The sequence below is a fragment of the Eublepharis macularius genome, chromosome 5 (genome assembly GCF_028583425.1).
Source record: "Eublepharis macularius isolate TG4126 chromosome 5, MPM_Emac_v1.0, whole genome shotgun sequence".
NCBI lineage: Eukaryota > Metazoa > Chordata > Lepidosauria > Squamata > Eublepharidae > Eublepharis > Eublepharis macularius.
In genome coordinates this window covers 169,610,645-169,638,348 of record NC_072794.1, presented here as the reverse complement: position 1 = coordinate 169,638,348, position 27,704 = coordinate 169,610,645, and the positions used below count along the sequence as shown (strand labels likewise).

The 27,704-nt window shown below is 44.3% G+C and overlaps 1 protein-coding gene across 2 annotated transcripts in view; it reads left to right on the top strand.

Annotated features, from left to right (window-relative positions):
• Positions 1–906: 906 nt before the first annotated feature.
• CSNK2A1 (casein kinase 2 alpha 1) overlaps positions 907–27,704 on the top strand; it is a 62,520-nt gene continuing 35,722 nt past the window's right edge. The window contains exon 1 of one of the 2 annotated variants that reach the window (XM_054981255.1): positions 907–1,012. The gene's annotated coding sequence lies outside the window, so the exon portion shown is untranslated. Of the gene's footprint in view, positions 1,013–27,077; positions 27,123–27,704 lie in introns of those variants that run through there. The other variant, XM_054981256.1, reaches the window with a different exon arrangement.

Genomic DNA, 27,704 nt, shown 5'->3' with positions numbered 1-27,704 from the left:
AACGGCAGCTTTGGAGGGTGGACTCTATGGCACCACTTCCCTGCTGAGCTCTTCCCAATCCCCAGTCTCTATATTCAAACATGCATCTGTTTATATTGAAAGCCCCCTTGAGCACCTTTGGAGGAAAGGTGGCTAATAAATACTTGAAATAAATAAATAGAGACAACCTTACAATATGTCTCGAATTTCATCTCTCATCACCTCAATTTGACTAAGTCCATTGCTGAAAATAGTTGCTCTGACCTGGGTACATGCCCTACGCTTTCCACCGTGAACACAGGTGCAAAGAATCCATTGCGCTTCTCTGCCATATCCTTTTCTCATTACGACCTAAAGAACTCTTCTGCCCATACCAATTGACCTGTGCTCTTCTTCTGATGCACTCAGAGAAGTTAGCCGTGTTAATCTGCAGTAGCAAAATAGCAAAGAGTCCAGTAGCACCTTTAAGACTAACCAACTTTATTGTAGCATAAGCTTTCGAGAGCCACAGCTCTCTTCATCAGATACATCATCAACTTCTGAGAACCACAGCTCTCTTCAGTAGATGCATCGTCAGCTTTTGATAACCGCAGCTCTCCTCATCAGATGCATCGTCAGCTTTCGAGAGTGGTTCTTCAGATTAACTCTTTGTAAATATTTTAATTAACAAAAAAATAAAACTGTAGAGCTCGGCTAAGGACTGGAACCGAAGCCACTTCATAGTAAAATCTGCAAGGAAGAGATCCTCACCCCCCGAACTACAACTCCCAGAAGGCAACAGCTGCCACGCATGCGTACATTTTCCCCGGCAGGGCCGCGAAGCCCCGCCTTACTCCTGAGAGAGGGAGAGGGGGGAGGGAAGAACATGATAGAGACGCAGAGGGACTGAAGGATCCACTTCCGTTTCCGGCCAGCCTCGCTCTGGTGCCTGCGGCTGGCGGCCGAGCCTTGTGCCTCCGCCATATTGTCTGTGTGAGGCCGGTGAGGGAGGGAGGCGGCAGGCAGGCGGGCGCCGGGACTGCGGCTGCCTCAGGTAACCGCGCCTGGGGGCGGCAGGAAGCTTCCCCCTTGGTTGGGGGGGGCAGGAAGGGGGGAATAATGAGAGGGGGCTTCCCTGCTCCCCACCCTCGAGGCAGCTTGTGAGGGAGGGGTCTCAGTTGCATGGGGGGGGGAGGCTTCTGACCTCCCTCCTCTTGGGTGGGGGCCCGCCAGCTCTCCCCCTGCTCCCTCTTGAGCAAGTTGCATAGTGTATCCTGCTCCTTGCCTTGCAGGTGGGGTGGGGTTGGGGGTTGCCTCATTGCAGGGTGGGTGGGGTGGGTGGTGGGTGGGTGTGGGACCTGCAACACCCAAAATTGGGTGCACCCCCCATTCTACCCTGTAATAACTGCAAAGTGTGTGTGTGTGGGGGGGTGAGATGGGAAATGCAAGTCCTGTCATTTTCTGGGGTGGGGGAGGGTGTCCCAGAATGAAGCCCTGGCTCAGTGGCAGCGCTTCAGCTTTGCATGCAGAAGACCCCAGGTTCGCTTCCCACTGGCTCCTCCACTTAAAAGGATCAGGGAGCATGTAATGTGAAAGACCTCTGAAACCCTGGAGAGCTGCTGGCAGCCTGAATAGGCAATACTGACCTTGCTAGACTGATGTGCTTGTTCAGTAGAAGAGCTGGATTTGAATCCAGTGTTGAGTTGCCAGCTCCAGATTGGGAAATTCTTGGAGAGGGCGGGGTTTGGGGGAGGCATTGGACATCAGCAGGGTATAATGCCATACAGTCCATAGTCCAAAGTAGCCATATTTTCCAGGGGAACTGATTTCTCTGGCCTGAGATCAGTTTTAATTCCAGGAGATCTCCAGACACCACTGGACACTGGCAGCCTGTGTCCAGTGGCACCTTGGAGACCAGCAAGTAAGCTTTTGCGAGTCAAAGCTCCCTTCTTTGGATGCAAGCCTTCACAAGCTCCCTTCTTGTATCTGAAGAAGGGAGCTTTGATTCTTGAAAGCTTCTACCCTGAAAATTTTGTTGGTCTCTAAGGTACCACTGGGAGTCAAATCCTGCTGTTGCAGATGGGCATGGCTTACCACCTAAAACTGATTCAGTATAAGGCATGTGTTTACCCCTGTTTGGTGCAAAAATTATTTCTTAAAAAAAATTATTTGTGTGTAGTCCGCCTTTCTCACTGAGACGCGAGGCGGATTACACTGTGTGCGTCAGTACAGTCAGTTTCAGGTACATTTCAGTACACAGTGCAGAAGGGTATATAAATGCAAATTTTCAAAGCTATAAAACCTGCAGAAATCCAATACAGACTTGAAGAAATGCTGCAACAGAGCACAAGCAATTCTGAGACTGACATTCCTTCTCCCCATTGTATCGAAGTGGCTCCTTCTCTGTTGGACCAGAGGTATGCCATGGCAGAAAGGAGAAGGGAGCCTTTTTTTAGAGGGCACCCAGTAATTCCTTCTGCGTTGGGAAAATGAATGTTCTTCTTGTAAAATGGAGAGTCTGTCTCTAGGAGTGTGAGGGGAGAGATCCTGGCAAATGGTAGCCTTGGCAAGGGATGTCTCCCCACCAGCTTCATACTGGAAAATCTTTTAGTGTACTTTGGAGGAAGAAGTAATATAAGTCTTATGGCTTGTCAATGCTTAAAGCTGAGTGCTGAAGGACCTTTATGCTGGGGTAAACATTAAATGTTTGGAGATTTTTTTAAAAAATGGCAGTTATAATGCCATGTTTTAATATGGACTTATAATGTTTGGGACTCTTTTCTCCATTAGGAAGGTGTCATCTGCTTGAATTAGTGTACATAGGGCAGTTTATGCATCTGCTGTAGATACAAAATAGTAGAGTCCAGTAGCACCTTCAAGTATAACCAACTTTATTGTAGTGTAAGCTTTCGAGAACCACAGCTCTCTTCGTCAGACGTGTCGTCAGATGCATCTGACGAAGAGAGCTGTGGTTTTCGGAAGCTTACGCTACAATAAAGTTGGTTAGTCTTAAAGGTGCTACTGGACTCTACTATTTTGCAACTACAGACTAACACAGCTAACTCCTGGATCTATGTTGTAGATACATTTCCCTTATTCTGGGGAGGGAGAATTTCCAGGCTCTTTTAAAAGAGCTAGCAGCCTGGTTAGCTCAAATTAGCCTGGACTTACCAGGACTTTGGAGCTAAGCAGGGTCAGCCCTGGTCAGTACTTGGCTGGGAGACCACCAACAAAGACTGAGGCTGCTATGCAGAGCAAGGCAATGGCAAACCACCTCTCCTTGTCTCTTGTCTGGACTGCTGTGTAGATGGGGCCACCTTGAGTCAGTTGCAACTCAACTGTGCTTTCTTCTTCAGAGAGCTGCTTTGCTGGGACAGACCAAACGTTTTTATTTATTTGTTTCAATTATGTTCCTGCTCTCCTCCACATTGAGGGCCTAAAGCAGCTTACAGTGTTCTTCTCTCCTCCATCTTATCTTCACAACAGCCTTTCTGAGATATTGTAAGCTGCATGTGTGTGCCTGGCTCAAGGTCAATCAGAAAGCTTCCATGGGGGAGCGGGAATTCGAACCTGAGTCTTCCAGTTCTTAGTGTGACAACTGTGCCATGCTAACTGGAAATTCTTTCCATGCATGGTCACTCTTTACTTGTAAGTGTGGCATTAAAAATGACAGGCCTGCTGTTTGTGCTCAGGGGTGTACTATACATAAAAGCTCCATTTAGCTGGAGGCTATCCCAAGGTTTTGCAATCCTTGATGAACAGAGATGAATTTCCCCCAATTGGTTCCATATTGGTGTGTCTCAGTTCTTGCTGAGTGTCTAATGGCTTTCCGCTTTGTCATGTGGGCTGACGGACCTTGTTGAACTCCTTGTATGTCTTCCTACCAACTATAGATTGGAGCATCTCTTCTGTATTTGTGTAGGAGTGGTCTTTTTCCCTTTCGACCGTATTGGGTGGTGCTTCTTCATATATGGGCTGTTTTTTCCTTGTGAATGATGCTTCTACAGTCAGCTGTTTAAGAGAGTACCTCTCTCAGCATTCAGCGATTTTGTGTGTGTGTGTGTGTGTGTGTGTGTGTGTGTGATGTGCTATCAAGTTGCCTCCGACCTATGGTGACCCTATGAATGAAAGACCTCCAAAATGTCCTGTCATTAACTGGTGGACGTGGCTTCTTTTATTGAGTCAAGCCATCTTGCTTTGGATCTTCCTCTTTTCCTACTGCCTTCCACTTTTCCTAGCATTATTGAGTTTTCCAGAGAATCTTGTCTTCTCATGATGTGACCAAAGTACGACAGCTTTAGTCTTGTCATTTTAGCTTCTAGGGCGAATTCAGGCTTGATATGATCTAGAACCCACTTATTGGCCTTCAGGGACGAGTCTGCTGCATAGCAAAACTCATGCCGTTGTTGGGGGGAGGCTTAATATCATATGTAAGACTATTTCCTGCAGTTGGAACAATTCTTATTAATTTATTTACATTATTTATAGTCCACCTTTCTCACTGAGACTCAGGGCAGATTACATAGTGTAAGTCAATATGATAAACGGCTGGGACATTCAGTAGACAATACGATAGGTTGTGGATTACAGAAATTTTAAAAAAGTAAGCAGAAATCTGGTACAGAGTGAAACGATGCTGAAACAAAGCATATACAGTTTAACATGACATTAAATGACGAGGAAACAACCCAGTAGGAGCATACTTACAGTAATAGACAGTACCCAGTAGTATAGTCTACAATCCCTGTCCCTTTAGCAGAGCATCTCTTTGAACCATTTCCTTACAGCACAGTCCTGTTATCGGTATTAAAAAGCCCTTACAAATAATTCAGGTTTGCAGAAAGCGAAGAGAGTGGGAGGGTTCCTGACCTCTTTAGGCAGACCATTCCATAACTGGGCGGGAGGGGGGGCACTACAGAGAATGCGTGTACATGGGCAGCTGTTGATTTTGCCCATTTTCAGGGTGGCACCAGCAGAAGGCCCTGTTCAGATGAGCGAAACTGCTATGGTGGAACATAGGGAGAGGGGTGGTCCTGTGGATATGAGCGACCAAGGGCATAGAGAGCTTTGCTTTAGCCAAAGCCTTGAATTGAGCCCAGTAACTGAAGGGTAGCCAACAGAGTGACCACAGAATGAAATATGCGTGCTCCACCTAGGTCCTGATAATAATCAAGCTGTGATGTGCTTTACCAACTGGAATCTCCTAGCTGACTTTTAAAAATAATATTTTTGTATTAGGGCAAAACAGAAAAAATAAAAAATTAAACAGAAAAGAAAAAAAAGAAGAAGAAAATACTGGCATTAAAAACACTATTGGCAAATCTGTACATAGATATCTATAAAATATTTCCAAATATCTAAAAATAAGTCCATACGCAATTGCCTTCTATCTGTGATACGTTCAAATGTTGGTAAGTTTTGGCTTTGAGGGGAGACCTGCGTAAAATGCATTACAGTAGTCTGTGCTCAGTGTCACCATGGTGTGGATCCAGGTTTCTTCTGGGCTAGATTGAGTTTGGAGAAGGCCCTTTTTGCAGTTGCTGGATCCAGTATAACCCCTTGGCTGTTCTTCTCCCTGTTCCCCAGGTGAGAAACTTAAAATTTTTACACTGACGCCTACGCATATGATTTTGATGTTTAGGAAACTGAAATTTTTCTCACCCAGTTCCCGCCATATGTGTGCAGTTTGCATGTATACAGATGTCTCTTCCTTATCCTAGTTTCCAGTGCATAAAATGAGCCTGTCTTCAGTCTCCTAGTTATTCCCCTCCTCCTTGTTGTTAATGTTGCAAAAACACCAATATTTAGGCACCATAATAAACTGTAGAGCTGTTATCGACATTTTAGTTATTAGAGCTTCATAGAGGTGAGGAATATGCTGAAATTATTTGTTGGCACCGACAGTTTAGGTAGCATGTACATGTTCTAGGGTCATAAGAAGAACCCTGCTGGATCAGACCAGTGGTCCATCTAATTCAGCATCCTGCCTCTCCCAGTAACCAACCAGTTACTCTGGGGGGCCAAGAACAGGGCACAGAGACTGAAGTCTTCCCCTGGCATTGCTTTCTGGTACTGGTATTCAGAGGTTGACTGCCTCTGAATGCGGAGGTGCCTCTTAGTCTCTCTGCACGCCATGCCAGGGTTGTCAAGTGTAGGGAGATGCAATGTTAGCTGGGAAGCATAGTTTTAAAAGGCAGAGCTGGCGGAGGTCACTCCTCAGAGGGTTTGTCAGTTTCATCTTCGCCTCCCAAAGGCTCTGTCAGTTTCACCTCTCCAGTCTAAAACCGGGTGGGATCACAACCAGAGGGCAGCAAGGAATGAAAATGGGCTGGAGCTACCTTCCAGAGCCAGGCTTGGACCTGGAGAGGTTATCATGGGCTGAAGTTCCCCTTCTGGCATTTCACAGCCCCTTCACTCAGCTCCAGTGTATAGCAAAGCCTTTGCCCTGCCACCGGCTCTGTCTTTTTAAACTACCCTTCCTGGCTACCATTGCACCTCCCAACACGTGTTCTTCACGTGTCAGATGTCTCATGTAGTCACCATGGCTAGTAGTCACTGATAGACCTATCCTCCATTAATCTACCGAATTCTTTTTTAGCCATGTGGCTGTGGTCATTACCCCATTCTCCGGCAGCGATCTTTACATTTTACGTTTGCCAAGTTCATCCTTGTCTTGGTCCAAAAGTGACCCTGTGGCATGTAAGATGCCTCTCTTTTCACTTAATGTGGTTTGCTACCTCAGTGTGGCAACATTTTGGAACATCTCCATGCCTGCCTGCTAAAGCTTGGAAGATCTCTGGACAAATCGTCATTGTGGCTTTTTTCTTAAACCCGCCCCCCCTCCATCTCTATAATAGACTATTGGGAGTGAAGTACACCCTATTGTTGTGTCACTGAGGCTTGGTCCATGCACGCAGCAGAATGAAGTAGTGATGACGTGTCTTGAACATAGTAGTAAGCCTGTAGATCAACCCTTCCTTTAGGCATTTTCCCAGTCCTGACTGCGTTTTCTCCAGCCCGTTCCATATTGAAGCCAAGGTGCTATAACGGGCAGTACCACTTCAGATCGTGATTGAGGGATTATTTTATTTATTTAAAACATTTCTGCTCTGCTCCCCCCTAACTCATGGGGGTCCCTGAGGCAGTGAAACATTAAAACCTTTCAAACATTAAAAGAGCGTTTAAAATACAAATCCGTATTTCAAAACTGCCCTATATTAACCATTCTCTGTAAGCAACAACAACAAAAAAACGAGGATAGAACTTCTCCCTCCATGTGCTATTTAAAAAAAGGAATTGCAGGGTGTTATTTTCTTTTTTTACACGGGGAAGCATTTTAAAAAAATGTGATGCAGGCTGTTTTCCCACCTCAGGATTCTGTCACCTATGTGCAGAACAGACCTCCCTCATAATGTGACCTGTTACTTATTTTGATCACTGGCTGAAGGACGGTTCCCCCTCTCCCATCCACTAGCATGCGTGCAAGATCCTTCTGTTGTTCGACCCCTGAAGAGGAAAGATCTTGCTTCCCAGGGGATGTCGCCCACCTTCCTGTAGAAAAGTGTTTCCTCCAGCATGCGGGTCCATACGGAAATGGCCCTCTCTGTGGGTTGTGGTCACCAGAAGATCTGACCTCCTGGATTACATTGTCCAGCTGTTAGCTGGATATCAGGATGTCTCCTTTTATATTTCAGGATTGGGTCTCTTTTCAGAGGAGGCTCTCTGAAGGAGCTTGTTTCTTAGTACCACAAAGCTTCATTGAGCCAACTGAAACTTTAGTTGATTGAATGCGAAGCCAGCTCGGAGGCCAAATTTTAATTTGTGAGGCTGAGTTAAGGTTTAGCTATGAGTTTATATGTTTGTTTAGGTAAGTAGTAAGTAAGTAGATTTATTGTATTTAGCCATAGGCCATTACAAAATCACAAATAGCAGAGAGTATAAACAGAAACACGAATGATTAAACTTAATATAACAAAGTCAGAACAATATAGATGGAAACTGATAAAAGCTATGAACAGTTTTCAGTTAACCATTTCAGATAAAGCAATAAAAAGTGAAATGGGTAAAACAGTGAAAATCCTGCAAATATGAATTGGGTCCCTAAGAACCACGTTAGCCCGTGTTTTTTTTGCAGCCAGGGCAAATAAGGCCATTTTATGGGAAATATTGCCGTCAGAATCAGGTAGTAAGGCGACAATCTTCTCAATGTCTGAGTGGGTACAGAGGTCAGACAACATCTCAGACGGGAATTTAGTCCTGGGTTGAGTGTACAGCGGGCGATTAAGAATGTAATGAGGTAAGTCCGCAATTGCGGAGATTCCGCACGGACAGAAGCGCCGGTCCTTAAGTGTTTTACTGTAGCGACCATCTAAAACTGCAGTTGGCATTGTTTCAAAGCATAGGGATGTAAAAGCTGCTCTAAGATTGTAATTTGTGATACTGACTAAGTAAGAGGCTCTGGAGTGGTTACACTTAAAAGGTTTAAACCAGGAGGCCAAACAGCAGTTCACGGCCGCCTGTCTATCAGGGCATCACCCTTATAGACCCAATTTCGAAGATCTAAGTTACTTGCTGAAGGGCTGAGAAGATCGTCGGGGATGTCTAATACGTTACGAAGAAAACACTGCCATATCGGGTCCTTGAATATCATTTGACTGAATGCCGGATAACTGGATATATCAGATCTGGCTACTTTGTTTTTTTCCAGAATTTTAATACAACAAGGTGTTTGTTTAGGTTATTTTGGTTCATTTATGCTCTTGCAGTAAGCAGCAAAAGGAAGTCATTTAAAGACGGCTGCTCCTTTGTTTCTAACAGAGCTGTAACATGTTAAGTCTTTAGACTTGTCTTCAGTTATATTGGGAGTTTGGTGGTGCATAGATTGACTAAAATGTAATCACGTTGCCAGTTTCATATAGAACTTCAACGCTGTTTCTCAGCGCTCATAAGGACATTTCTCTCATATGTATCATAGTAGTGCCCCATTGAATATAGAATTACTTATCTAATAAGGGGCACCTCTGTCACATCACACCCAGTTTCCTGGGGGTAAAGTGTAGATGACTGGGGAAGGCGATGGCAAACCACCCCGTAAAAGGTCTGCCAAGAAAACGTCGTGATGCGACATCTCCCCATGGGTCAGTAATGCCTCGGTGCTTGCACAGGGGACTACCTTTACCTTTTTTTTAACCTGTCACATCACAGCATGGAAGCAAGGCTTTTCTCTTTATTTATTTCATTTTTATCTTACCTTCTTGCCGAGACTCAAGGCAGATTACAAAATATATTTTAAAAATTGATCACACAGCATAAGATGTCTAATAAACGATGCGGCAGGATTAGGGTTACAGAATTGGAAAACAATGCAAGCAAACTAAAAGAATACCATGCTGGCTGGATTAACAGCTTGACTCAATATATAGCAGCTTCATGTGCAGAACAACAAAATAACCCCCCTTTGGCATTTTCCTGCCTCCGAACATCTCCTGTGAGTAGTTCTCCTCGGGAAGCCACATTTATAAATTGCAGTCTGTTGCAATGCTTAAGGGACATACTACCTGGCTTTTACCGCCTTTGCAGCCTGCTTTTGCATTATGGCATGGCATGCCTTAGACAACTTCTTTTATCTATATTGACTAGCAGCAATTCTTCAGTGTATCAAACCAAAGTGGGTATTTCTGTTTGAACCTGTAACCTTCGGTTGGCAAAGGATTTGCTCTCTGTCATGGAGGTTATGGGAATTTGAATGCCGTTTCCAGGGCAGTGATGTGAGTTTTCTGGGAAAATCTGAATCAGAACACTTTCCAATTCAGACTAAAACAAATCTCTTAAATATTTAGGTAACGTTAGCAAAATTTAAATACTGTTAGCAAAAGGCGGCAAATACACCGCATACAAGCCCGATGTACATGCCCTGGGGTTTGTCTGTGTTTCATTTTCCACATGTTAGCCTATTTGGTAGGCTAACCACAGATAGCCTGCTACAGATAGACTGTATGCAGGGGTCATTTCATAGAAAAAGAGCTGGAGGAAATCATTAGCATAACTCATTAGCATATGCCACGCCTCTTGCCATCACTGGAAGTGTGTCATTCGCATAACTGATTTGCATATGCCACACCCCCTGACATCACCTATCCTGGCTGTTTTGGACCCAGTCCTGGCCAAAAAGGGGCCCAAAATGGTCAGGATCAGGCCACTGCTGAATGGGAGAGTAATCTACCACTTGTCAGAGGCCCGATACAGGCTGTTTCGGCCCCAATCCAGGCTGAAATGGGCCTCAAATGGCCGAGAGTCAGGTGGGCGGGGCCACCTGACATGTGACCTCTGGGGAACTGCCGGAACTGCATTTCTGTGCGTTCCCCCTCGAAATGAGCCCTGACTGTATGCATATGTGGGGTGGAAATTTTTCTACTTTGGAAAATATCCCACCCCACAAAATCTTCAAAAGAAGAGAGAAATGGGAACAGGTTGTACCTTCCTCTTTCCATCTGTTACACTTGAACGTCTTGAAGAGGAGTAGAGGCTTAGATCCTGTGCAGGATAAGCAAAGCAACGGTAGAGGGAGAGAACTTCCTCGCGTCCTTGCAGCCTTCTTTATCCCATGGAATCATGCTTCTTTGGATTGGCGGACCCCCTTCCCCGGGAACAGTGTGGGGGGCCCAGAGTGGGAGATCGTAGCAGGAATCAGGTAAAATGGCAAACATCAGATGCCACTTCTGCATTGATGGAGTGGCTTGTACCATCCAAGTCTGTATCTTGGTTTTTGGTTGTCCCAGCTCTGTGAAGGGGGGGGGGGGGGAAGAAGAAAAGCAAAATTCATGCATGCATGGAGGGGTTCTTCAGTGATCACACCCTTATTTTTTAAGAATCACGAGATTCCTCCCTTTTATTTTTTTAAACACAAGTTTATTTAAATGTTAAATTTGTTCAGTAGAATAAAAAGATACACATAATATACAAAATACACATAATAGCTACAAAGCCAGCATGTTTGCACGAACCAATAAAATCATGTGAAATTAAGGGCTGTGTTTCTCATACTTTGTTACAAGATCCAATATTGGCACAACCTCTCAACCATAATGAATATAATCTGGAAATACCTCTGTTTTGTTGCCCATTAATTTCACTAAAGTATAGGGTGTTTTTTTTTTTAGTTGAGTGATTATGAAAAGGCAAGTTTGAGTACTTTACAATTGTAACAGATTGGTAATGTTCTCAGGCTGTGAAATACAGAGAAGTTAGTGTGGTTCTTTCAGTTTTGTTCTCTCCTAAACCCACTTCAGAATTTGGGAGACAGAGTCAAACATATTTGGGAGACAGAGTCAAACATATTTGGGAGACAAAGTCAAACATATTTGTGCTAAGAATTAATTCCGGAATATGAAAACAACAGGTGACATCCCATGAATGTGGCTACCCAGTTATAATAATGATGCATCCATGCAAAATTCTTCATACCCTTTGTGAGCAGTCTGTCATGTTGATCTCCATGCAAGATGCTTCCCCTTTTAAGTTCATTGGACTTCCTTTGCTGCTTGTTGTACCTTGCGGACAGGAGGTCCGTTGGAAAACAGGGTGCGAGTTTTCAGTACCATGCAAAGGCTTGTCCTGCCCCCATGGCTAGCAGAAACAGAACTGCAGTAACTAAATTCAAATACATTTATTTTTGTTTGGCATAACTTGTTCAGAACCTGCAGAACACAGCTTGGGTTCTTTATCGCTCCTTATCTTGTCAGTCTTTATCTCTCCTTATCTTGTCGGTAGGAATGTACCTTTGACCTGTGCAGCCAAGCAAGGGGGAAGCTTACTGCTGTGGAACAGTGGATATTCTGTATCTTAAACCATTCCCGCTATACAGGATTATAGCCTGTGGAGCTCTCTCTTTCCTGCAGCTAATAGAAGCTAGCTTTTGAATTCTAGATTAGAATCATTAGTTGCTGCCAGAATAGAGTTTCACAAACAATCTCCTCTTTAAAATCCTTCAGTGCAGACCCAGTCAAGCTTGAGTTGCACATAAAGCTGCTGTTGTGTTACACACAGCATGCAGCAAACTGCCCTCTAATAAGCATGCAAAGATGGCATGCTGAACAAGCTTTAAAGCAGAGTCCAGATAGCATTTTTGTGGCCCTTGCTTTCCAGAATTTAGCTGGAAATGTGGCTGCGTTCTTCCTTCTTTTAACTCCTCCCATTTTCCCCTTGAGGCCCCGCCCACTGTAAAGCCAGGTGGACATACCAGCCAAAGTCAGGAGATTTGTTGATACTCTGCTCTCTCTTGTGCTGTAGAACATCACCGTGTACACAGTGAGTTGGAACTTGTAGCTGGAATGTGGTCAGTGCGTTTAAGCGCAGCACAAATAACGAAAGGTTCTGCCTCCTGCCGGTTTATAACAACAAAAGTACGGCATTCCAAAAATTGGACAGCAGGGTGGTAGGAATCCAGAACTGGGATTGTTGAGTGTAAGGAAAACAGGACAAGTTACCCAACCTTCTTGAGCCTGTGTGTACTCGTAGAACTTTGAAGACAATGAGGGGCACCCCCACAAAATACCTGCCGGGGTGGGGGTGCAGCCAACCACAAAATGTCTGCCAAAGGTTCCGGGACCAGTCTTGGGAGGTTCCAAGTCAAGCATCATCCAATAGAGGAGACGACTGTTTCTGGATCGGGGCTCCCTGCAAATACAAATGTGGTGCCTGCTTAGATTTTCCTGCTTCATTAAGGTATGGGGAAACCAGGATTGGTCCTTTGCTTTGGGAAAGACACAAGTAGGCACCGGGAAATATCAGCAGATGCCAAAGCATGCCCAGTATTTGGGGATCATTGATAGTAGGGAGTCACGGGGCACCAGGGCATGTACAGGTTTTAGGGATCACTGAAGTAGAGCGGAAAATGTTGAAGAGTAACCGGGAAGGTTTGCAGTGCACGGAAGCCCTGACCTGTCCATTCACCCCGGATCATTGTCAACAGTTCTTGCTGGCCACGAATACTAATTCTTAGGCTGAGATTCTGAAATAATAAAAGTTGTACAAAACTAGAGATCAGACTCCTGATGGAATGAACACAACCCAGCTTAAGAGACTGGCTCCTTGCGTCACTTGTTCCATTTTGCTTCTTTCACGTAAAGTTAAGTCGTTCTGGCATTTAATTACCAAAAGATGCACGCTGGGCTCTCAGTGAGCGTGCCTGAATTATTTGCCACTGCAAGATCATGAAGTGCGAAAATTAGGGTGAGTGAGAAACGCCCTGTAGAGATGAGTCAAGAGAGTTCACGTCGCTCCTAGTGAGGCTGTTCGCGCTACCTGGGGAGGCGAGGAGATGACGTAGCATTGTCTCAGCGTCTTGCTTCTTCTGGGGCCAAGTCGGAAAGCTGTTCCTTGATCTCGGATGGATAGAGCTGCGCTTTCTAAATAAAAGCCTTGAGGGTTTTTAAAAACAGTTTCCTGGTTTCCGCCATCTTCCGTTCCTTGAGTTTATAGTGGTACATTAAAACATCACAATAGCTTTGAGGACGAGTGAGTATTAAACTGATTTCTGTGGCTGGAACTTTGAAAGAAGGGGTTAATATTCTCTACTGGTGAAACGTTCCTTTGAAGAAATCTTGATCACACGTCTTCTCCTGGTAGCTCAAGTTGGTCGTGTTCCAGTCTGTGGAGGTTTGCTCTGTGCTTCGGCCACCCTTTTGTATGGCAAGACAAAGAGAAGACAGAGAGGAAAACAACTCGTATAGGGAAGGAAATTTAGGGGGTGCAGCTTCTTACCGTGCCTCACAAGGTGCAGCAGCCCAAATAACTCCTTTTGCACACCGTTCTGGTATGGGGATTCTGTACTGCCAAGATACCGGAGCTCATAAGAACAGGGTGCAAAATGGGACTGTGGTTTAGGGGCAGAGCATGTGGCTTGCATGCAAAATGGAGCTTCAGTTAAAGGATCTTGGGCTACAAGCGTTTGTAAAGATTTTTCTCTGTGAGCTGTGATCGGTTTTAGTGGACCGATGCGTTACAGGGCAGCTTAATAACAAAATTGCACGATAAGTTAAAAGTGAGTTAAGAGCGCAAGCCATTTGAAAAGAGAACATGTCTTAGATGGGGTTACTTCTGCAGTGTTTGCAAGCTGATTGGGTAGCTACTGTCATATATGATTATCCTGTCTCTAAAATAAAAACTTACTGGTTTGCAATTATAAAAGTAATGGCAAGATTGGTTATAAGAAAGCAGAAGCATTACAAATATGTATTGTATGGTTGTCTTGTTACGGAAGCATCTCTGAGTGATTGTGTCTTCATTAGTAGCAGCAACAATTTGTATTGGAAATTAGCAGCTATCCCAAGAATTCGCTGTATGGTACAACAGAAACCCAAACTAGGGCATGTGGCAGTAATGGGAAAAAAAATAACCTGTAGTGTTCATTTGAGAGGACAAAGATCACGTATGGCAAATTTTATTACTATATGACAGTAGTTTATTGGCTTTGGGAAATCTTGATATGAGTATGGGTCTGAAAGGTGGAAATAATTTTTGTGGGATTTGATTTTCTAAATGTTGGATGTTTGGAATATTCCAGATTTGTTTGCTTGTGGTCTATGTTTGATACATATTTGCAGGGCTCATTTTGAGGGGGAACACGCCGGAACACAGTTCCGGCAGTTCCCCAAAGAAGTTACGTCAGGTGGCCCCACCCACCTGACTCATCCATTTTGGGCCCGTTTCAGCCTGGATTGGGGCCAAAACGGCCCAGATCGGGCCTCTGACAGGTGGTGGATCACTCTCCCACTCAGCAATGGCCAGATCCTGACCATTTTGAGCCCCCTTTTGGCCATTTTCAGCCCCTTTTGGCCATTTTGGGCCCAATTTCGGCCCTGAATGGCCAGGATTGGGTCCAAAACAGCCAGGATAGGTGATGTCAGGGGGTGTGGCATATGCAAATCAGTTATTCTAATGACACACTTCCGATGATGGCAAGGGGTGTGGCATATGGTAATGAGTTATGCTAATGAGTTCCTCCAACTCTTTTTCTATGAAATAACCCCTGCATATTTGTTTATTTTGTTTACGTTATTTATAGTCTTCTGTTCTTACTGAGACTCAAGGCAGATTACATAGCATAAGTCAATGGGAAATCTAATAAACAATGCAATAGGGTTGGGATAGCATAAATTTTGAAAACAAGCAGAAATCTGATACAGAGCTAAACCAATGCTGAAACAACAATAGGCAGTTTAAACATGATATGTTAAATGTTGCAGAAATTATCTAGTAGGAGCATGCTTACAGCAACACAGAGTACACAGTAGTACAGTCTACAGTCCCTATCCCTTTACTAAAACATAATTCTCAACCATATCCTTACAGTACAGCTCTCCTACCAGTGTAAAAAAGCCTCCCTGAGTAATTCAGTTGGGTTTTCTACATGCCAGAAAATGGTGCACATTTGACAGGTGTGATTTCTAGCCCTCCTTGCCAAATAAAAATCAATATGAAGCATGAGAGTGATTCACCTGCATTGGATTTAGCCTGGCCTATAATAGCCAGGCTAGCAACTATGTAGAGGAACAGACCATTTACCAAGTGACAACTTTCGAGACCCTGCTGCTTAGTAAACACGTGGGAATCTGTTTGTCTGGATTATCTTGCCAAACAGTGAGCAAACTCTTACAGCCTTTCTGTCTCCCTGGATCTCTGGTCATGTGCAGAGAGGTGTGGTATGATTCTCTTTGCCACCTGGCAGGCAGTGCAGGTTTCAAAGTGGTTACCGTCACACCATGGCAAGTTGACGCTTGGTAAGTGGTCTTCAGCATTCATCCTTTTTTGTAATCCTTGGTGCTCAGACTCTGATATTGTAGGTGTCTGGCGTGCATGCGTTCCTTTGCATTGGGTATGTCTCTGTTTGCGGCTTAGGTGGCTGGAGGCTTTCTCTTCGCCCTACTACAACATTTAAAGTCAAGTTTTGCTTGCCTTCATATCGGAAGGTTTCAGCTTCCAAAAAATATTTTGGGGTGGCTAGAAGCTTGCTCTTTTTGTCATATCTGTCTGTTTGATGCTTTCCTGCATGATAAATATGAAAATACTATTGAGGTGCCGTAACTGTTGAAGGCATGAAAGACCCTTTTAACTAGCTGCTTGCCTAGCATGAGCAAATTCTCTCCAGGTGAGTAGCTTGCTGAACAAGTTGATCCAGCTACCCTGTAAAGTGTCACACGGGCTGGTAAAAACGCACCACTTCTGTGCAAGATGCAATAAACCTTCACCTAGGCAATTAGCTCGGTTCATTTGACAGCGGCCTTGGTTTTTAGAGAAGGGAAGGTGGATGAAAATGCCAGTTGTGGGAATGGGTTGGACCATCTCTGCCTACCCCAGTGCTTGTGACCCACTCCTCTTTGCCCTGGTGACTTCCCCTTAAGGTGGCTGCCGAAGCCCCAGACTTGGCTGCCATGTTTCCTTGCAGCGCACACACATGGGTGTAAATCAATATTATACCTTTCTGTATGAATAGCTAAACTATTCCATTCATGTTAGCCTACAGTCCGCTTATCCAAGAGTAAGCCCCACAGAACACAGGACATGTGATGCCCGGAGTGCAGTGTGGAGCCACGTTGTGGGTCTTTGCTCCTTAATACCACTCTGGAGGTCACAGTAGCCCTACTGGCCTGACAACCAGCCTTCAGAGGCCGTAACTTACTGCCTATCATCTGTTTCCATCTTAGGTAAGGTAAAGGTGCAAGCACCGAGTCATTAGTGACCCATGGGGGGACGTCGCACGACGACGTTTTCTTGGCAGACTTTTTAAAGAGGTGGTTTGCCATTGCCTTCCCCAGTCATCTACACTTTACCCCCAAGAAACTGGGTATTCATTTTACCGACCTCGGAAGGATGGAAGGCTGAGTCAACCTTGAGCCGGCTACCTGAACCCAGCTTTTGCTGGGATCGAACTCAGGTCATGATCAGAGTAGAGCAATACATATTCTTTCTGCATGTAGTGAGTTTTAGGGAAAGCACTTTCATCACATAGGTAGTAAAGTTGGCCCTGAAAAGCTACCAGTTCAGTTACTGGTAGCAAATCTTGGACACATGTTGTAAAGGAGAATCAGTTGCATCTCTTTATGCGTTCTGTATTTAATGACAGAAAAGTGCTTTGGTCCAGTTGGGAACTTGGTGGATCTTCCCATTCTTGGTTTTCTGCTTTTTGGAAGGACCGAGATTTGACTCCAGTAGCACCTTAAAGACCAACAAGATTTCAAGGATTATAAGCTTTCAAGAGTCTAAGCTCCGTTCGTCAAGTACTTCCTACTGTAGACCAACATGGGTACCCACCTTCAAAGGACCAAGTGAACTATCTCCTTCGAAGGATCAAGCGAGCTCTAAATGCAGGGTCTGAGAAATGAATGTCTTTGGGAAGGACCAGGAAGAGACATTGGGCTGTGTCATATATTTGTATCAAGAGTTAAAAGTCAAGGCAACTGACTCTTGGCATGTAGGATGAGGCTGCTGCAGTATCTATGATAATAATGATAACATTCGATTTATGTACTGCCCTTCAGGACAACTTAACACCCACTCAGAGTGGTTTACAAAGTGTGTTGTTATTATCTTCGCAACAATCACCCTGTGAGGTGGGTGGGTCTGAGAGAGCTCTGAAAGAGCTGTGATTGACCCAAGGTGGCTTCAAGCAGAGGAGTGGGGAATCAAACCCAACTCTCCAATTTAGAGTCCTGCCACTCTTAACCAGTACACTAAATTGGCTCTCCTACACCAAACTGGCTCTAGATTGAGTCACAGACCTGGAAAAAGACTTTTTGGTAGCCAGTTACCAGGGGGTGAGAAACTTTTCCTTACAGGTAAGTAGCTTGTTAGACCCACAAGGAGTAAGCTATGGGAAGCCTTTTGGTGGCAGAAGTTCCTTCTTTGAACTGGTTTAGGGTTCTTCTTTTGGAAACTTGCAAAACCTTACGGCAGCATCAGCTTGTCAAAGTGCACTCCCTTTGAAACAGAACATTAGCTGGAAATGAGGCTCCTGTGCTTACCTTTTTTTTTTTTGTAAAACTTTCACAGCCATAGGGGTGTGTTGCACTCTGCCCTTTGTAGACCTTGTCAATGCTTCTTGTCCCCTGGGGACTTAAAAGGAGTAATCCGAGGCCATAAATGCCGGACACATTTTTTCCCAGTGCTTTATTTTTCTGCAGAAAAATGTCCAATTCGAGTGATTCGTAAAACATAGCAATGAATGAATATATCTCCACTCGCAAGTGGAAGGTGTATTGGAATTCCCAATTTGATACGGAATGAACAAGAAATCCAACTGATGCCGTGGCGTGTGGGCGTGAAACTGAGGTGCCCCAGTGACCTCCTTGGACAAAAGTTAAATTCTGTTGAAATAGATTAGTCATCGCAGACAAAGCCTTTCGTGGCCTTAAACCCACCTATTTGCAGAATTGCCTTTCGTGCTCTGCTCAGCTCCCACAGCTTTGCTCATTGAGCAAAGCCTTCTGAAGGTACTACCCAGAAAATGAGTAAAATTGGCAAGTCTTATACCCAAGCCTTTTTTCTTTTTTTTGCAGTCTCTGCTTTGTGGACTGGCCTGCGTGAAGCGATGACGAAGGCCCCCACGCGTCTATTATTCCGCAGAATGTGCCAAATAAAAAACCTTCAGGAGGGGCATTTTTATGATGAAAATAGGGCTGTAGTATAATGGAGCAGCTCGGGAGGTGCTGCTGTTATAAAGGGACTAGGATTGCAGTCTATTACACCGTTTATTGTATGTATTACTTTGCTTTGCCGCCACCTCGTGCTCTGCTTTTGAAATTCATTTTCGGCTTTGTTTTTAGTATGTCATGTCTTAAAGTGGTTTTGTCTACATTGTCTTCTAATTTTGGAATCTAGTCGTACTCCATTCTTCACTGGATGCCTATCTCATTGCATTGTTTATATGTTTTGCAACACCCCTCAAGTCAAAGTGAGAAATTCGCCTTTAAATTAGGGTGGATTTGATTTAAATCACGATTTAAATCCCTGGTCAAGGAGGCTTGGATTTAATCATGGTTTTCTACATATAAATCTGTTTGTCAGGCTATGGATGACAGGAAATGGTAGACAGGTCTCTGGACCATTGCAACAAGAAATCCAAGCTTTTGGTTAAATAGTTTTATTCAGAAATCCAATCATTTCCATATATATGTCCATAGAATTACTCAGAGGCAAGAAAGCATCTAAGCAGTACATGCTTCCTTGATAGGAATAGAAACTTGAAGAAAGTACAACTCTAAATACTCAATCATTTCCCCCCTCCCACTTAGACCACAGGTTTGCACGGGAAAGGGTCTGGGAATGCATAAGAGTAAACTGTAACATTTCAGACAGTACAAGGTCACTTCTGTGAGCTTCAAAGGAAAAAGATAAGACAGTTTTGTTGGGCTGCTGGAGAAATGAAAGCTATGGTTAGAGCATTTGCAAAATGAAATTAAGGTACAGCATTAGCAGTGGTTCAACACAGAAACAATGACATGGATGTAGGGGTACAGACATGACACCGTTCTTGCTGGTTCTTAGAAACTTTTTCCTCATTTTTATTTAAAACATAATTCACAACTGAGAAAGGTGCAAGTTTCTTTTTTAGAAGGTATACACTATAATTTTTATATAGTGATTTTTTAAAAAAAAATCAGGCTAAGTTTACGGCTATACTGGAAGATGAGTGATTGTTTGGTTATTTCCCAAAGGTCGTTGAAGTTTTAGTCCCTGCCCGGGCTTTGAGGAAACACGCTTGGTTCCTTGTGATGTGCTCTTGTGGCTAATTGGGGCACAACTTTCCCATATTCTTGCCCCCCCACTGGAAAACCGACATGGCTGCCTGCCATCAGCGCTCCATCCTCTCCCTTGCCAGACAGCCAATCTGGGGACCGCCTCCGCTACCCTGGGGCTCCCTCTCCTACTGTCTCATAGTTGATTCGAGAATCCTATTGATAGCATTCAAGGAACCTTCTCCAGTCCATCGAATGGCAGGGTCCAGGTAAAAAGCTCTTCTATTTGTATGAAGACATGGCAGGCACCACATTAGAGAATCCTAACCTAAATAATCTTTACAGAAGCCACTGGGGCAGTGGAACACTGGACTTCTGAATGAATGACTGAAACTCATTTATAAAACCTTCATTAAACATGACATGGATATATTGTCTCATACAATAAAGAGTACAGATAGATAGTCCCAGTTCCATGATGGGATATTTTTGAGCTATGATGTGTCTTAATTAACAAACTATCTTTGGATAGGCTTTTCCTCACAATCTGATTTAAATTTATTTATTTGTGTTATTTATAGTCCACTTTTCTCACCGAGACTCAAAGCGGATTACACAGCGTGAGTCAGTACAATCAGTGGTTCAATCATACGATAATGCAATAAGCTGTGGATTGCAGAAATCTGAGTACACCCAGAAATCTGATAGAGAGCTGAAGCAATGCTGAAACAAAGCATAAGCAATTAGGAAAGTATAAGCAATTGGACATGGCATATTAAATGATGCAGAAACGACTCAGTAGAAACGCAGTAGTATAGAGCACAGCCCCTGTCCCTTAACCAAAGCATCTCTGAACCATTTGCTTACAGTATGCCCCGCCTAACTGTGTAAAAAAGCCAATTTTTTTAAAAATCCAGTTTTCATTTAAAATAAATTGATTTTTATCCACCCTTCTTTAAATGAAGTAAATAAATAAATAAAATCCAAGGCGTATCATTCACAGTTCTTCAAGCATGCTAAAATTAGTATGTTAGTGGTTTTCAGTTTTTTTTCTTGAATGTAAGCAATACAAGGGACGGGTGTACATAGACATGTATATAAGTATATTTTTCAGTTCAAGTATTTGTGGTGGATCCCAGAGACCTTTGTGCATGGCTGGTTCGATTTGCACCTAAGGAGTATGACTTTCTTGCTTTCCCCTTCCCACTATAGCCCCAAATGCATCTCGTGGGGAGGGGAGGGAACCCCCCTCCCAGACCAGATTTAAAGGGACATTTTGAGGGGAAGGGAAGGTGAAAAAGTTGTGCTATGTGGTGGAAATCCTTCTACGTCTGGAAAACCTGTATGGGTCCCACCCTTTTATTGCTTTTAGGACACATAACATGGGGGTACTAAATATAAGTTAAAAGGATCATGCTAAATCGGTACGCTCTACTTCAGCTCTATTTTGGAAAACCCGTATCACTGTCTGTTCATGTGGCCGGCCTTCTCCTTGGGTCAGGGCAGCAGCGGAGGTGGGGTGTGGAGGGGAGAGATCCCAGGATCTGCTTGTGTCTGTACTCTGGGAATGTGATCTTTCTGGGTTTACTGCATCATGCGGAGTGCATCAGGAAGCTGCACCAGCCTCCAGTAGAGTGCCATCTACCATAGAGTCCCCTTCTGTCTGGGCCTTCAGGAGGTTATGTTGCTTATTTGCCAGTGCTCTGTCTGCTTCTGTTTGACTTTTTCTTCTGTGCAGATAGGAGGTCAAAGAGCCCCGTGGCGCAGAGTGGTAGGCTGCAGTACTGCAGCCCAAGCTCTGCTCACGACCTGAGTTCGATCCCGGCGGAAGCCGGGTTCAGGTAGCCGGCTCAAGGTTGACTCAGCCTTCCATCCTTCTGAGGTCGGTAAAATGAGTACCCAGTTTCCTGGGGGTAAAGTGTAGATGACTGGGGAAGGCAATGGCAAACCACTCTGTAAAAAGTCTGCCAAGAAAACATTGTGACGCGACATCCCCCCATGGGTCAGTAATGACTCGGTGCTTACACAGGGGACTACTTTTATCTTTTACCTAGGAGGTAGAATTGCAAACTCCAGATTGGAAAATTTATGGAGATTTGGGAGGTGTCTGGAGAGTGTGGGTTTTGGGGAGGGAAGGACTTCAGTGGGGTATAATGCCATAGAGTCCACCCTCCAAAGCAGCCATTTTTTCCCAGGGAAACTGATCTCTGTGCGCTGGAGTTGCAATTCCGGGAGATCTCCAGCCTCCACCTGGAGGTTGGCAGTGGAAGGGAAGAAAGAGCATGACAAAATTCAGGCAACGGTCTCCGTCTCACATCTTCGCAAGTAAGCATGCTTAGCTTAGGGAAGTGCTAAATAGCAGCTGGCTGAAAGCTTCATTTTATGGGCTGGAAATGTTTAACTGCATGGTTACCTGGTGACTAAAGCTTTGATGCTGGTGACTAGGAACTTCAAGTATTTCTTTAGCCCTGGTTTACCGCTCAGGGTATTGGCTCTGTAAAGTCATGTAAGAAGAATTAAAATTAAGCATTCAAGGGTGAATTTTTTTGTTTTGATTAGTTTTTTAGCTAGCTGAATTTTCCGGCCGATTAGAGGGACAGTCACGCCCCTGAAGACGGCACAGGATTTACTAGGGCTATTTTTTGAAGTCGAAATTATACGTTTCTGGGGAAAAAATTAAACATGTGAACAAAAAGAGTCAGTGCTGATAGTTGCTTCCTGGCTGAACATAACATGTCTTGGACATGTTCAGATCTTTGCTCCCTCGCTCCCTGTGAAATCATTTTTAAAATTGTGATGTTGCAACTTCAAAACCAGGGCTCATTTCGAGGGGGAACGTGCTGGAACGCAGTTCCGGCAGTTCCCCAAAGAGGTCACATGTCAGGTGGCCCTGCCCACCTGACTCTCGGCCATTTTGGGCCCATTTCAGCCTAGATTGGGGCTGAAACGGCCTGGATCAGGCTTCTGATGGGTGGTGGATCATTCTCCCACTCAGCAGCGGCCCGATCCTGACCATTTTGGGCCCCTTTTTGGCCATTTTCAGCCCCCCTTTTGCCATTTTGGGCCCAATTTCGGCCCTGAATGGCCAAGATTAGGTCCAAAACAGCCAGGATAGGTGATGTCAGGGGGTGTGTCATAGGCAAATAAGTTATACTAACGACACACTTCTGGTGATGGCAAGGGGTGTGGCATATGCTAATGAGTTATGCTAATGAGTTACTCCAGCTTTTTTTCTATGAAATGACCCCTGTTCAAAACAATGTAAAATTGCAGAAGTCATAGACTTACGAGAGTTAAGATGAGAGGCTACCATATGTGCAAGGAATTTTGTACCTCTTTTATGTAGCTAGCTTTCATAAAACATCTGCTAATTCTACAGTGCTTACTTTTTAACAAACAGTGCAAGAAATTTTAATATGGTAGATTAGGTGGCAGACTGATGGATTGATTACTGCTGCGCAGCTTTCTTAGACCTTTTAAATATTTGTATTGCACTGTTTTATATTGCTGTTTTAAAATTGTGAAATATGTTTTAGTGTGCTGTTTTGCAGAATGTAATCCGCCCTGAGCCTGCCAGTTCAGGGAGGGCGGAATAGAAATTGAAAATAAATAAAATAAAATTGTGTCCCACCCAAAACTAGGGGTGGGTCTGGTTAGCTAGGTAGCAGGTCTGGTTTCTACTATACCCCCTCCCAACAATTGTTAAACCTTTTTGCTTGCTTGATGTGATCAAAATCTGGTGTTTCTGTAGTCATAAATGGGTGGGGGGCCCTCCGGTAATCACATGGCTCTGTGATCTTAGTAGCCAGCCAGAACTAGTGATTATAACCGATCCTGCCCTTCCTTTCACTTGAGTTAGAGGTGTGGTGTCCCCTTTGACATTACATTGCTCTTTGAAGGTGCTAGGAAGGGGTGTTATTTTTTATAAAAAAGATTTTAATCCTGCCTTCTAGCTTTCCAGCTATATCAAAACAATAGGAGCAAATCATGAAAATCACAAAGAAGTTGGGTGGAAACAAAACAGTCATCCTAATAAGAACAACAACTCAACTATGTAGTAATTAAAGGGGCGTAGAAGGTGTAATTAGCTCCCCCCCCGCCAAAAAGAAGTGGTTGGAAAGGAATTATCGTATCCCCTTTGTAAGAACTCGTAAGGGACATAATCTTACGATCCCTAGAGGGGGCAAGTTCCAAGGAGAAAGAACCAGGAGAGATCAAACTTCTCAAGGCAGTAGTGCTAAATCTGCCTCCTGAGGACTTTCCACCCGACAGTCAGTGTCCAAGAAGAACACTTGGATGCTGTTTTGCGGCACACCAGTAACCTCCAAGCTGAGATCGTGGCAGAGGACTAATTCAAGTACCTACCCCCATGGTTCAGCAAGACAGTCTGTGGCAGACCTCACTCCAGCATCTCGGGTGCTCGCTCCAGTGCTCAAGAAGGGTCAGAAGGAAATAGTAGCTTCTTGGGGGTCACGCTGGTGCAAAGGGAGTTAATGTGCCCTTTGCTTGTGTCTTATTTCCTTTGGGAGTCTGTGGTTGGAGCCACTGCTGCCAGCCACTGCTCAGTCGCAGGTCTGCTTTCCTCTAAGCCACCTGACGCGATCTGGTAGGGAGCCGGTCTAAGCTTCCTGTTTAGCTTCCAAGATCTGACGAGATCAGGCTCACCTGGGCTATCCAGGTCAGAGGTTCACTGCCTCTGAATGTGGAGGTTCCCTTTAGTCGACCTGGCTAGTAGCCTCAGATAGACCTCTCCTCCGTGACTCTGCCTGACCCCCTTTTAAAGCCATCTGTGCCCGTGGCCATCACCGCATCCCCTGTTAGTGAATTCCACATTTTAATCACTCGTTGTGTAAAGGAGCATTTCCTTTTGTGCATACTTGCTTGGCTTGCATAATTTATATAGATGTGTTTATTTACTTTCTCCCCAGTGGGTATCCAAAGAGGCTTATATCATTTGCCTCCATTTTATACTCTCAGCAACTCTCATAGAAAACAAGGGACGGAATCACTTAGCAAATAGCAGTACCTTTGTCCAAAGCCAGGGCAAAAAAACCTGTGGCACCAGAGGAAGGCTCCTTCCATGGAAAAATATTGATACTTTAAGCTGAATAGTTCGATGGTGGTGGTGGAGAGTGCTGTCAAGTCATAGTTGACTTATGGCGACCCCTGGAGGGGTTTTCATGGCAAGAGACTAACAGAGGCGCCTTGCTGTTGCCTGCCTCTGCAACCCTGGTCTTCTTTGGAGGCCTCCCATCCAATTACTAACCAAGGTCGACTCTGCTTAGCTTTTGAGATCTGACGAGATCAGGCTTACCTGGGCTATCCAAGACATGGTGAACAGCTTGGTAAAATCCAGGTAAATACTTGGAGCCCTGGATAGAAGGGAATTTAACAGTAAAGTATATAGTGATGGAGGATTCAAATTAAATTTCCGGTAGGCATAGTAAAAATTTATCTGAAACTATCTTACATGTTTAGAAAAGAAGTGTTTCCTTTTGAATTAAATTGCAAGTGGCTTCATTGGGTGAATAAGAAGGAAGTCAGAGTTGATTATAAAAACTGCTGGTACTACTGAGCTGTTTGAGGGAAAGCTGATGGGAAGATTTGAGATTGTCGTTATTTAGAAATGCTGTTGCCTCTTACAATGGGCCGATGAATATGTAAGAAAATGCGCACAGAACGGTTCCTTTTAGATTATAAAAAAATGTAAATTGGAAAGGGTGTGCTGTCAGAGCTTGAAATTAGATGCATTATGCTGTTCGTCCCCCCCCCTTTCTGTTTTGCATATTGGCTTTTATGGGCTCGAAATGGTAATATATTGTAGCATCTTTCAAGCTTTATGTTGAATGGATCTTGCAACAGTATTTATAGAAAAACTGACCCTCTGCTTTGTCTATTCATGACCAGCCCCTGACATGGATCAGTTTTAAATCAGGAAAGAAAGGGAACGATTTTAGTTATGCTTCCCCTTTGCCCTTGAGATACCTTCAAAGCAGTTTTATAACAGTTGTATCAATTGCTTGCTATCATTAAATTATATTTTGCATGTTTATAAATATATAAATATTGGCTTTGTTTTTGTCTTGAGGCCATTAAATTCGGATTTCCTTTACCAGACTATCCTACTATACGAAAGCCAAGCCGTGTTCCCAACGACTCACTTTTTCCCTTGCGCAGGCGCACTGTGGCCCTGTGGTGCACCTGCACCAGGACAAAAAGTGAGACAGCAGTGGCAGACCTCTGAGGGCCTGCAGAACTGACGGGGAGGCACAGCGCGGCCTTCCCCTCTCCTGGTGCAGCCTGCCTGCAACTTCTGTGGTGGCTCTGCGGCCCTCAAAGCCTGCCTGTGGAGCCGACAGGGAGGTGCAGCATGGGAGAGCTCCCCCCCCCAATGGCTTTCCTGCTACCTCCACTGGCTGCGTGGCCTTGAAAGCAACACCGGCTTTCACTTCCCCACTGCTAGAGCTGGTTGTATTTATTTTTACAACAGGCTCTGTTGCTAGTTTTATAATAAAGGTGGAAGGGAGAAGCCTCTTGTGACTGAGACTTTAAAAAACTGGATAATTTAAGTTTTCCATCTGAAAATTATGTTTACCCACCCTATAGATGCTGTGTTTGCACAAATCATGTGATGTTTTGGAACTGCAAGCACAACTGCCTAATTTTCTTTTAAAATAGCATATCTGTTTTTTATTCCTGTAAGGACCTCCCTGCAGTGTACCCTGGTCCTATGGTATTTTGCAAGGCACAGACTAGATCCAGACCTGATAAGCTTTTACAAGGCTACTTTGTTATGTTTCTGAATGGGGAGCTCATGGGGGTTGGGTTCCTATGTACACAGCCCTGAGTTTCATGATGTAAGAGAGAAAGAAATGTAATAAATACATATTTCTTCCCCGGCAGTTTATCCTCATAAATAGCCACCCCTGTGAGGTAGTTGAGACTTGGAATGACGGGCCCACAGTCTGGGAATTGAAGCCAGGGGACACAATCTTTGTGCATCCTGGCCTCCAGCAGTCCTTTTTTTGAGCCCGGGACCAACAGAAGCAGGAAGTGATGTCATCACCTTTTCTGTCCCACCGCAGCCTCCTGAGCTACAGCGGCAATTCAGGCTGGTCCCACGAATCCCAAATAAACTTTCCCAGACTGCTGAACCAATGGGAAAGTGAGAAAGGTCTGGGATCGATAGAATTTTTATTTTATTATTTACTTCATTTATATCCTCCCCTTTTCCCCAGTGAGGACCTAAGGCAGCTCACATAATTCCCTTCTCCGTTTTATCCTACAGCTACCCTGTGAAGTACGGTAAGCTGAGATTATGTGACTGGTCCAAGATCATGCAGCAATCTCCCATGGCAGAACGGGGATTTTATTCTTATTGTTCCAAATTCTAGTCTGACCGTCTACCCATTGTACAAACTGGATCTCAAGGTCTGTCCAACCTGAAACCAGGATGGTAACTTACTTCACCCTGCAGGCTTGCATGTGTTTTGAGAGTGGTCATTCCCTGACCTAAATGTAATTGTCCAAATTCTGTATTTACAAGTTGCACGGCGGTGTCTTCTGAAACCAGTGTTTTACTCCTGCACACAAGGAACAGGTTTGGCTTTCTTGCCCCTGTTTGTAGAACCAAGAGAATCCACACTTAGTTGAATGTGGGCTCTGGATGCTGAGTTGGGGAAGACCATACAGGTAAACGGGCTACTCGTTAAATTTGCTGATGATACCAAATAGAGAGGAGTGGCAAACACCCAAGAAGATAGAATTAAAATTCAACCTGAATACTCTGGAGAAGTGGGCAGCTGTGAATAGGATGCAATTCAACAAAGACAAGTGCACAGTATTAACATCTGGGCCACAAAAATGGGAAGCACAAATACTGGATGGGGGATACACTTCTGGGCAGTAGTATATGTGAAAGGGTTCTTGGGGTAAGAGTGGACTGTAAACTGAATATGAGCAGTCAGTGTGATGCGGTGGCAAAAAAGGCTAATTCAATCCTGGGTTGTATCA